The sequence below is a fragment of the Callorhinus ursinus genome, unplaced genomic scaffold, assembly GCF_003265705.2.
Source record: "Callorhinus ursinus isolate GAN/ISIS: 27379988/994484 unplaced genomic scaffold, GSC_fseal_2.0 scaffold10, whole genome shotgun sequence".
Classification (NCBI taxonomy): Eukaryota; Metazoa; Chordata; class Mammalia; order Carnivora; family Otariidae; genus Callorhinus; species Callorhinus ursinus.
Genome location: NW_027397072.1, coordinates 55,094,011 through 55,106,272, shown reverse-complemented (window position 1 = coordinate 55,106,272; position 12,262 = coordinate 55,094,011).

Below are 12,262 nucleotides of genomic sequence, written 5' to 3'. Positions count from 1 at the left end.
TAATTCAATACTCCTATGAAGAGGATATTGCTTTATTTTGTAGATAAGGAAATACATAAACATGAGGAAACATAAAGTGGTTAAACTTGTTCAAGACCACATAGCTAATAAGTGGGAGAGCCAGAATTCAAACCAGCCTGGCACAGTGTTCACATCTTAATTATTACTCTATTGTTTAGCATAAAAAATGTGAAATCCACATTGTATAGGTGAGGAAATTGAAACTCAAATGAGGTTAAGTGACTCAGTTAAGGCTATATTCATCGCTACAACCAGTACATAGTACATAATAGATGACTATCATTTATAGGAATTGCATGGGTTATTCTTTAGTTAAGATCCTTTTTGTTAAAATAATCATTTCCTAATTTAACTTTTGTGTAAATGTATATTCACACACACACACAAAACTGATTACAGATATATGCTTTGTGTTAGAAATATTAGAAATAACCACATAAATTATTGCCATGATTTGAGGTAGCATAACGTATGTATATGTAGCATAACCTATAAGCTTTATATAACCTTATACTAAAAGCTTATAGGTTATTACTTATATATAATTAATTTAAACCAAATTATAAAGGTATGCATTTAGAAGTTCCTTGTTAACTATATTTTTATTGTGTATTTCAACATTTGAGAGGAGTTTACTTTCCTACATATAATTATTACCTATTAGAATAATGAGCATAATTTTCAAAAGATCTTTGTAAGAATATTTGGATTATGTAAGTTTAGGCTTTTAAACTATATTTGCTTAACACACAAATACACACATACACAGATCACAAGAATATTTTTTACTTAAGTAATATATATGTAATATATATATACATATGTATATATGTTACATGCTTTATATACATATAAATTAGTATAAAATATATATAAATTATATATATGTGAAAATAGAAGTCCTGGAAATTTAAGCCAACTTAAAAAGAGGTGTTTTTCCAAACTTTAAAATTATCTAAACCAATTAATATTAGCACATTCATTATTCAGTTTTCCACTCAATTTCGTAAAATATGGCAAAATATATTAAAATATGCAAGTAACTGCACAAACACCATTTCATAAGAGTGGTAATTCTAGGGGCACCTACATGGCTCAGTCAGTTAAGCATCCGACTCTTGATTCCAGCTCAGGTCATGATCTCAGGGTTGTGAGATAGTGCCCTGTGATGGGCTCCATGCTGGGCGTGGAGCCTGCTTAAGATTCTCTCTCCCTCTCCTTCTTCTCACCCCCCCCATTAAAAAAAGAAAAAAGAAAAAGAATAGTAATGCTAACAGGAGGTGCATAAATGTAATTTTAGTAAGTGTGGTATATAAAAAGAGGTATAAAGACTGTTGATGTGTGGTATTTAATATTTTAGGTTTAAAGCTGGATCCTGCAAATAAGTTTGTTTCCAAAATAGTTGAAAATAGCTTAATGAAATTAAACAGTGTACCCCATTGTTTAAATTATTTTGTTATAATCCATTCTTGAGGTAAAAGTTGTCTTGTGGCCAGTCTGTCACTCTACATTTACCTCTGTGTCCCTCTTTCTGTTCCTGTGTGTCCCTCTCTGTTGACTTTATCTCTGGCCAAGCTCTCCACATAGTGAGAAAAATGAATCTTATTCCTTTTACCTTGCTTTTTCTCAACCTATACAAGGAGATAGGTAACCCCCGTCTCCCAGTTTCCATCTCGATTACTGAACAAGAGCTCTGATCATCCCTGCTTGGTTATACGCAACTTCTGGGGCAGGGAAGTGGCCCCTTAATTGACAATCATACCAGAATCATGTGACATACAAGAGGGGAAGCTTCCAAATGTTACTTATTTTTACAGACAAAAATGTAACATATTTTTATTTTCTTGAGTTGGCCCTTCCCCCCCCCCCAAAAAAAGTGTTGTTTATCATTATTCTAGACTTACTGTCCTCTGCTTTCTGAGACAGCAAGAAATAATACCAGGCAACTATATAATGTCACAAACACAGTTGCCTCTTTTTAAAATGTTAGATGTAGTCTTTATAGAGAGAGGACAGAAGACTGCTGATGAAAGGTGTGGATTACCTTAGGAAAGTATTACTGAAATCTCACATAACTCATAGGTTAGTTTCCAAGTTGGATATAGTCCACATCAAAGAGGATCAAATACTTTAAAGCAAGTTATGGGATAAAATATAGAAACCATTCTATGTGTCTGGAAAAGGTTCTAAAATTGATGAATTAAGCTTAAAATAACAGCAAACAGTCAATTCAAATGGTGTCATGTGACAGCCAGAAAATATTTTAACGTGCGCAGAAACTTCCCAATGAAGGTTCACATACAGAACCCCTACATTTCTCCTGCCGTGTCAACCTTAGTTATTCATCTATATCATTTTCATTTCTCTGATGCTGGGTTCTTGATCAGGCTTTTGCTTCTTCACTGTATCTGGAACTCTATATGCATGAGTCACAATACTACTTTGTGAACCAAGTTGAAAAAGTCAGTCTAAAAACTTAACCACAGAAATCTTGAATTTGAAACATATACAACATTCAGTTAAAAGAGGACAAACTAAATATTGTCCTACTTTTCTTCCTTAAAGAATCATGACAGAGGGAACATGTGAGCCAAAACTTTCAGAGACCTACAGATAAGATTTACCCAGTATTGAAAATGTTTCTCCAAATAGTTGAACATTATCTAATATTAGAATTTTAGATTGTTTACTAATTCGGTGATTTAAAATATAAAGTTTGAATTACTGTAGAGAGTAAAGAACTGCCTAATTAACCCACATAATCATGAGAGATAGTAAATGTTACTATTTTAAGCCCATAATTTTTAGGTGTGGGTTCTATGCATCGATAGATAAACAAAACAACTGATAAGTTCTTCTCATCCTTTACAAATTTTATTTCTCAGGGCCCCTGGGTGGCTCGGTCGGTTAAGCAGCTGCCTTCAGCTCAGGTCATGATCCCAGGGTCCTGGGATCAAGCCCCACATCGGGTTCCTTGCTGAGCGGGAAGCCTGCTTCTCCCCTGCCTGCCATTCCCCCTGCTTGTGCTTGCTCTTCCTCCCTCTGTTAAATAAATAAAATCTTAAAAAAAATTTTTTTTATTTCATTCATGTACTTTTATTTGTGATAACTAATATCTGTAAGAAAATTGTTGAATAATTGTGGTCATTGTGGGTATACTACCTTACTCCTGATTTTAATAAGGATGCTTCTAGTATTTTTTATATCTACATTTCAGGCTTTTAGAATGAGACACATTTCTTGCTAATTGTTTTTATTATTTTTATCTTATTATTTACCTTATTTTTTTGAAATCAAGGATTGCTGCTTTAAAAAAAAAGTATATTATCATCATTAATGAGGATGACTATGGTAGATACTGTTTGATATTGCCCAGTATCTATTCCCCCTTTCTTCATTTATTAATTCTCTAATTTTAGTAGAGACCATAAGCTCCCCAATACTAGGGTGCCACTATATCATTTCTAAACTGTTTATGCTCAGTCTATTCCAGGAAAGAGAAGTAAATTTTCATTTTGTTTAAATCACGTTATTTGAAGTATTTCTTATAGCCAGTGAATGTATTACCTAATTAAATGACCCTGTGAGTTTTCTCTCTTGTTTTTGTTTTCAATTTTATATTAAATATTAGGTTTCCTAATCTTAAATCATCCTTGTAGTACTAAAATAATCCAACCCCACTCCAGCCATATTCTTGTATAATTCTTGAAATGTGCTAATGGATTCTGCTTACTAATATTTTGTTTAGGATTTTTTTAAGTTTAGTTGACCACTAGTTTTCCTTTGTGTGTGTGAAATCTATTTTATACATTGTTATCAATGACATGGCCACCTTATAAAAAGAATTTAGAAATTTGTCTTTTTTACTAAATACTCTAGAATAATTTAAGTAATTTAGGTTTATCTTTTTCTTTTAGAATTAATTTCTGAAACCCTCACAGTCTGGTACTATGGAGAAATAGCTACTTGACAATTGTATTTATTTCATGGTAATTGGTCATTTAGATTTTCTTTCTTCTCAGGTAATTTTAGAAAAATTTATGAAAATATAATTGAATGTCTCAAGCAAAATAGTAATAAGGTGTTGTAAGGATTATGAGATATGTAGAATTAAAATATAATTCAACAATTATATATAGTATGAAAGGGAAGAAATCTAAGTATACCATTATAAATTTCTTACAACATACATAAGTGATACAAAGTTGTATAGGTAAAATGTGATGTTAAAGATATATATTGCAAAACCTAGAGGAACAACTAAAAGTAAAAGTAAAACTAAAAAGCCAATAGTGAAGGTAAATGAACATTAATAAAATATCCAATTAATCCAAAAGAAGGTAGCTAAAGGAGAAAAACAACAACAAAGAACAGATGATACAAATAGAGCACAATTAGCAAGATGTTCTCTTACCTGCTTCTATGGAAGCCACATCTTCCTCTTGTTCTCCGCCAAAGGTGAAGCAGTTCGTATGTTCTGTCTCTCCTTAGAGGACCTTGTGACTTTTTAAAATTCAGTTCAATAGGTTGCCTTGTAACTCAGCTCTCTGATAGATTCAAGAAAAGTGTTGTTGTTTTTAGGTTCAAGAAAAAGTTCAAGAAAAGTTAAACTCTTTTTCAGTAGTTTTTGTCCTTTAAATAGTGTATCCAAGTTATTTGGTATACAATACAGAATCATAACTAGTATATTTTAATTTTCAATTTTACCCTCTTGTTTATAAACTTTTTGGTCTCATTTAGTGATTTGGAGCCTGAATTCAATCTTACCTAGTATTAAAAGTTTGTCACCTCCCCGCTCCCAAAATTGTGACCTTCCCTTTTTGTTTACTTGTATTTATTTGGTAAAATTTTGCCCATGCTTCTATTTTCCCCTCTGAATCACTCTGTTGCAGGTATGTCTTTTGTATAGAGTTAGGTTTCACTTTCTCTTAATGGCTGAGGTAATTTATTTATATTTATTATTATGATAAATATATTTGGTGTCAGTTGTCATTTTATGTTTTGCTTTTTGTGTTTATACTTCTTTAAAAACCTTTCAAATGTAGCCTTTTTCCCTCCCATGCATCTATTTTTCATTTTTTTCTGATAATCAGGAGATTTATATTTTTGTTCTAATGAATACCTTTTTAATAAGAACATTACATCACAGGGTGCCTGGTGGCTAAGTCAATTAAGCATCTGCCTTTGACTCAGGTCATGATCCCAGGGTCCTGGGATCCAGACATGCGTCAGGCTCCCTGCTCCCTGGGGAGTCTGCTTCTTCCTCTCCCCCTGCTTGTGCTCTCTCTCTTGCTCGCTCACTCTCTCTCTCAAATAAATAAAATCTTTAAAAAAAATTACATCGCATAGGATTAATTTTTAATCCCCTATTTCTCCATTTTCTTTAAATATGCCTAAGCTATTACTATGAGCAATGATAGTTACTGTATTTCCTTTTTCTTTTCCACTCCTTCTCTATCATTTGCTTTCCCTTGATTATATTATTTTCATGTTATTAACATCTATATATGTAATTATATCTGTATTAATGATTGGTGAGCTTTTAGTAATGTGCTTTGATTTGTAGCCATTAAAGATGAGGAAATTGGAAATTCTCACCTTCCTCGCCCCTGCTCTTTCCATCTTCTGTTAGTTGCATTATTTCCATACTTCCAGGGCTTGTGACATTTATACTTTTGTAACTCCAATCCTACATTTTTTTCACTCTTCAATGTTAATAGAATAAATTCTCAACATTAATAGTCTTTTCCATTTTTTCTTATTCTAGTAGATTTCTTAAACTGGACCCATGGGAATATTTTCTGAGTTCTTATAGTTTTAGTATTTCCTGAGTTCTTGCATATTTCTTTATTTTTTAAATCATAATTTGGCTAGGTATAAAATTCTCAGTGTTATCCACCCCTCCTCTTTTCTTGAGGATGTTATATAAGTTCTCTGGAATCTCTAGTTTTGAATCTTTCTACAGAAAGGTCTGAGACCAGCTTGATCCCCCACCCATACCCCATACCTTAAAAGTATCTTGAGCTTATTGCCTGTTTACCCAAGTACTTGTTTCTTTTTCATTGAAATCCTATACATTTGCTAAGAAATGTTTTTATTGTTTATTATTTTGAATATATATTTCTTTGACAAGGTTTTCTTTCATTATGTAAACCCAAATCTTTTATTTCCATGAAATAAACTTAAACTATATTGTAAATTATTTGTTCTTTTTCATTTTTTTCTCCTTTTGGACTCCATGCAAATCTTGAGTCATTTTGCCTCTTCCATTTTACCTCTTTATTTCATTTTCCTTACTTTTCTTATATCTATCTTATATTTATTTTATTGTTTTCTGCAATTTTTTCTCCATTGTGCTTTATATTTGGGGGATGGTTTTGTTAATTTTTTCTTTCACTTTGTAGTTGCATTATAAATTTTCTCTTCCTATTGTCTTATGATCCCTTCCCTGAGCTTTAGAGTATCTTTTTCATGCTCTTTCTTCATAGGAGGTATTGCTTAATCGAGATTTTTAAATTTCTGTTGCTACAATAGATCATTTTTCTGCCCAATATTCTTTGTAAGATACTCTTGTTTCCTTCTTTCTCTTGCAGCATATTTGTGTGGCTCTAGTGATACTTCCTTTTTTTCATTACTCATCTTTAAAGCAAATAAATTTCTCCAGGATAAGTTATTTTCAGGAGTCTAGTGTATGGAAGAATTGATGGCTATATTCCAGGTTAGCTGGAATTATCTTGAGGACCCAGAATTTTGTATATCAGTTTGTCTCTCCTTAACTTTCCCAAGTCAAAAACAAAAAACAAAAAAACAAAACAAAACAAACAAAAACTTTCCCAAGTCAATGAGGATAGGCACTATGGAGGTCTATTAAAATGCCAAATCTCTGCACTCACTTTCTGCAAATACTTCCTGCAAATGCAGCCAATCTGCATGATGCCTTGTTTGTTGCCATCCTTTTGATTCCCAGAAGTAAGCTGGATCCAGAGTAGTTCCTGCCTCCAGCACATGGATCCTATTTCCATTGTTGTAAATAAGGCATTGGATTTTCCATCTCAGAGAGTGCCCCTTATTGTTAAGAAGTGTGTTTTGCTGAATCTTTCTTAAATTTCAAGCTACAGTATTCTTCCCCTTTGCTCTTTATGCATACATCCCTGTATTCTTATGGGAAACTCTACACTTAGTTTTAGTTTATTGTTTATACTTTTTTTGCAAAAAAAAAAAAGTTTGTGTTACTTTATCTCCTCTGTGCTGCTTTGAGTGATATCCAGGAAGAAAATGGGGAAATGTTGACTTTATAACATCATCTCATCTTTGATACCAGCTCATTTGAGATACTATATTCAACATTATAGAGGTTATCTCCCTTGGCTTGTTCCAATTTACAGAGATTATTAAAGCATATTTCAGGAAGTACAGTTTTCAAACACAACTCCAATTGAGTTGTTTGTTTTTGCCTGCTTAAGAAACTCTCAGTTACATCTCTGACTTCTAACTATTTAAGTCACAATTGTTTCCTTTAAGTTTTCTTACCCAGTCAAATGTTTAGACCTAAAATACATAATAAATGAATTTAGGTAACATGGTAGCTATGTTTAATGGTAACAAGTTATACTTCAACTATTTGGGGAAAAAACTCTCAGCAGGGTACAGATTTAAAGTATGTAGTTTTCTATATTTTACATCACTACTCCTAGAACTCTATTGCTCAACTCAGATTTTCATTCAACAGTTGAATGAACAATTAAAGCACTTGCTTTCTGGAACTGTTTGTAGGCTATAGTTTTATTTTGACTCCGTTGCCATCTTGAGCAACAGTGTTTCGACAATTATGTAAACAATTTATTGCATATTGTTCTATTTTATAAATTCAGTGGGAAGAACAAGAATGACATTGCTAAAATATGATTTTAGAGGAAGCATATAAAGTCCATTTTTTTTCAAAAAAATAAGCTCTCTATAACTTGCAACCAATAGAATGTGGCCTAATATGAGAGGAAATTGCAACATGATTTTACATGAAGCCAGCAGTAAGATTAGGATACAAAGTATATGTTAAGTCCTCTTCATTTTCACTCATGGGGTAAAATTTGGCTTTTAAGCTTTTTAGTGTGGGGATCTGATTCCTTTTTTTATGTAATGGTAGGGTAAAATGTTCTGGATCGGTTCTGTGTTGGTCTACTGTTATAAACTATTATAAACCCTCTATAATTCTGCATTATTTCATCTGTTAATCAGGAACAGCAATGATAACCATAATCTCTATTTTGTCTTCAAACATTGCAATCTTACCTTCCCTTATTTTACTTTCAACAGTCATTTACTTTTTATTTGTCTAATCTATTTATGCTGGACAGGAAGATGGATTTCAGAAATACCCCTGTGCGCCAAGATGTTGAGCAAAGCTTAATTCTGTCTTTGCCTCTTTCAGTGTTCATCAGCGCAAATTTTTTTTTTAAGATTTTATGTATTTGACAGAGAGAGAGCACAAGTAGGCACAGCGGCAGGCAGAGCGAGAGGGAGAAGCAGGCTCTCCGCTGAGCAAGGAGCCCAATGCGGGGCTTGATCCCAGAACCCTGGGATCCTGACCTGAGTGGAAAGCAGCTGCTTAACCGACTGAGCCACCCAGGCGCCCCTCATCAGTGCAAATTTTATATTGTAAGATGCTGATTACGTCTGGTATAGGTCCCAGATAAGTGCTTTACAAAAAAAAATGTAAAGGAAGTGCACCACATTTAAGAATCATCGTCCTAAACTTTAGCCTCTGATTTGAATTAGTTAACCTTTTCAAAAGAGTTTCTGCTACCACAGAAGCATCTCATTCTTAAGAGGTAAATGAGCTCACTACTTCTTTCTTCAAATTAGAGGGTGGGAATTAGAGTGGCAAAAGAACTAAGGCTAATACCATTAAATAAGCAATTGAAAACAGTTGATTTTTCTAACCAGGGAGTAAAGAATCTCTTCCTTCTGACATCTCAAGTCACAGAAGGCTTGCCTTTGAAAAACTCCTTTGTATCAGAAAGATCTTTTTTTACAATCCTTTTCAGGATTGTGGATTGTGGTTGGGGGCTGGGGTGGCATTGGAGGGGGGATAGTGGGGAACCTTTGGAAGTAGAACTGGTGGAGAATTTAAAAGCCTCAGGGACAATGTAAAAGAAGGGAAAAGATTTAAGGACTTCAAGTGAAATAGACACTTCCTTTCCTGACAGATCTTAAATGGCTGGATTGAAAACAATCTTCAGACTATAAATTTTATCTATTGGAAATAATTTTATGACCTGCAGTTGTAACCATTTCAGTTGATTGTCATGACTCTTGGGCAATTTTTTATTATATTTAGTAATTTAATTTTTCTATTAGAGGACATGATAATTACACATTTTGAAAAAGCAATTATGTATATTTCTATTTTGGATAGAATATGAAGTAAAAACTACATATGTGAAAAAACTACATTCACTAATGGGGTTATGGCTACTTGATCTTCTCCCAATATTTTTAATTAAGAGAACTGTATCAAAAATAGCAAATGTTAAAAAAAATGGCAAATGTTTTGTTTGGTGGAATTGTAGGATAATCAACAACAACAAAAAAAAACCATAATTCAAAATAGGTTCCTCTTAATTTTATAACTGAGGCAGGAAATATTCTAAGCTACTGGCTGCTCATTGGAATCACCTGTGAAGCATTTAAATGAATACCAGTGTCCATCTCGGGATATCACCTAAGCATCGGTATTTTTTAAAAGCTCCTCAGGCCATTTTAATCAGCATGCAGTATTCAGTACCACTATCCTCAAACAGACTCATCCCAATATTTATTAAGCTCAGTATTGCTGAAATTGAGATAGGAATTCAAATATATTAAGTCTTACTTGCTGCACTTAAGGAGTTTACATTGCACTGAGAAGAATTACTTAAAATAAAACACAAAAAATTTCAAAAATGACATTAAGAGCCAAGTATGGTTGAGAACTTCTTCTAAAGGTGTTCTGTGAAGAAGGAAATCATAGAAGAGTAGTGATTAAAGAAAACTTCTAGGAGAAGCTGGGACTTCTAAGTGTGATAGTTCTGAAGGTAGCCAGACTCCAAGATGCCTCCCAATAATCCGCACTCCTGGTATTCACATCCTGTGGCTTTTATCTTGTTCTCCTTCTCTCTCATTAATAACTCTGGAGGAAACCAGTAGTGACAGCTTATGGAGATGCACATGTGGGGAGAAATGGAGGCTTTGGCTAACAGACAACAACCATGTGAGTGAGCTTATAAGAAGATTTTTTAATACCAGTCAAGTCTTGAGATGACAGCAGCATCAGCTGACAGTTTGCCACCTTGTGAGTACCTGAACCAGAACAATTCAGGCCAAGAATAGAAGACAAGGCAATGGGAAGAACATAATAAGCAAAGAAATGAAGTGGAACTGAAATGGTATGCTGTGGTATTCTGGCCGGAAACACAGGCATGTTGCCTAGGAAATATGTGTGTGTGTTGGAGGAAACAGATTATTGAGGTTATGGAAAGATACACTAAATGGTTAATGTGAGAGGGAATAAGAAGCCATTGAGCTTTTGCTTTATTTCTCCTCTCAAAATTTTAGAAACATATTTTAAAAAACATAATAATTCAAATGTGGGGGAGAAAATATTTTGTTGTTCAAAAATTAGCAAAAGAAAAATTAGCTCACTGTCTTGTATAAAAAAAGATGAGCACCACTCTTGTAAAGAATGTTTAAGTGGGCAAAGGGTTTGAGTAGAATAGGAGATTTGGTATATGAGGTAACATTTATCAATTACTAGTAACCACTGAAACTAACAACAAATTTATATACCATAGACCGATAGCTTGGTCTTTAAAAATATCTGAATAGCTGCTAGAGAGACAACAAAATCCCTTACTTTACTGTCTTGATTTCCAATAATGATTCCAATTGACTTCAGATAGTTTTTTTATAAAGATTTTTATTTATTTATTGAGAGAGAATGGTAGAGAGAGAGCATGAGAGGGAAGGAGGTCAGAGGGAGAGGCAGACTCCCCGCTGAGCAGGGAGCCCAATGTGGGACTCGATCCCGGGACTCCAGGATCATGACCTGAGCCGAAGGCAGTCGCTTAGCCAACTGAGCCACTCAGGCGCCCTGACTTCAGATAGTTTTATTAAACATTACCATTAACAAACATCAGCTGAGTGCTTTAGACTTTCTTCACACAGCCCCTTATTTCCTACAAAGTATATACATACTAAATTTAAAGTCCAAGGCAGCAGTTTCTAACTTATTTTACAATGCTGTAATAAGGCAGGAAATAATTTTATGAATGAAAATTCACCTAGTTTAAGTATAAACTCACAACCTTCTTTTAGTTGTTGGAATGTTTTCCTAAGGAATTTTGCCTTAGGCAAGTCTCTGCTTTAATAAATCAGGATCAAGTTCAATTGTATCAGTGTTTTACTTTTGGCTCACTGTTTATTTTGCAGGTGAAACTCAAAATCAACAGTAGAGTTTAAGGTGAGCATTAAAGCAATTGTGTCCACACTGCAGGGTCTGCATGAACCACCTTTGGGGAGTAATTTATTTGCTATTATCCATGTTTCTTCAGAAAAGCAGGTAACTTTTCTGAAGAACTTTTTCATCTTAAAACAATGCACATTTATTATATAAATTTCTGAAAATCAGAAAAATAAAAGGAATTGTTTTTCATTGTACACTATAATACCATCCAAGCAGAAGATACCACTATTACATTTTTCTTCTCACATTTCCTTCTCTCTCTCTCTCCCTCTAGATATATCTATATATATGTGGGTGGCCTTATATAATTATGATTATTTAGTAGCCACAATTTTTATGCTATTTCTCTTCCCATTTGGGATTCATCATTTCATTCATTCAACAAATATTTCTTGAGCAATATACTATATTTTCTCATTTAATTTTAATTTTATACATATAATTTTTAACGGCTGCCTTAAATCCCATAAAGTACATTTACCATAGTTTAAGCAATTTTCTATTATTGGATGTTTAGTTTCCTGTTATTTTTTGATCTAGGGGACAGATTAAACAATTTTTTGATGTATGCAAGATAACTCAGATGTAAGCCTCAGTCTTCTAGCCTTACAATTTATTTATTTTTTTTTTAAAGAGGGAAAGAGGGAGGGGGAGAGTCAGAGGGAAAGGAAGACAGAGAATCCCAAGCAGGCTCCACGCCCAGTGCTGAGCCCAAAGTGGGGCCTGAGCTCACAACCCTGA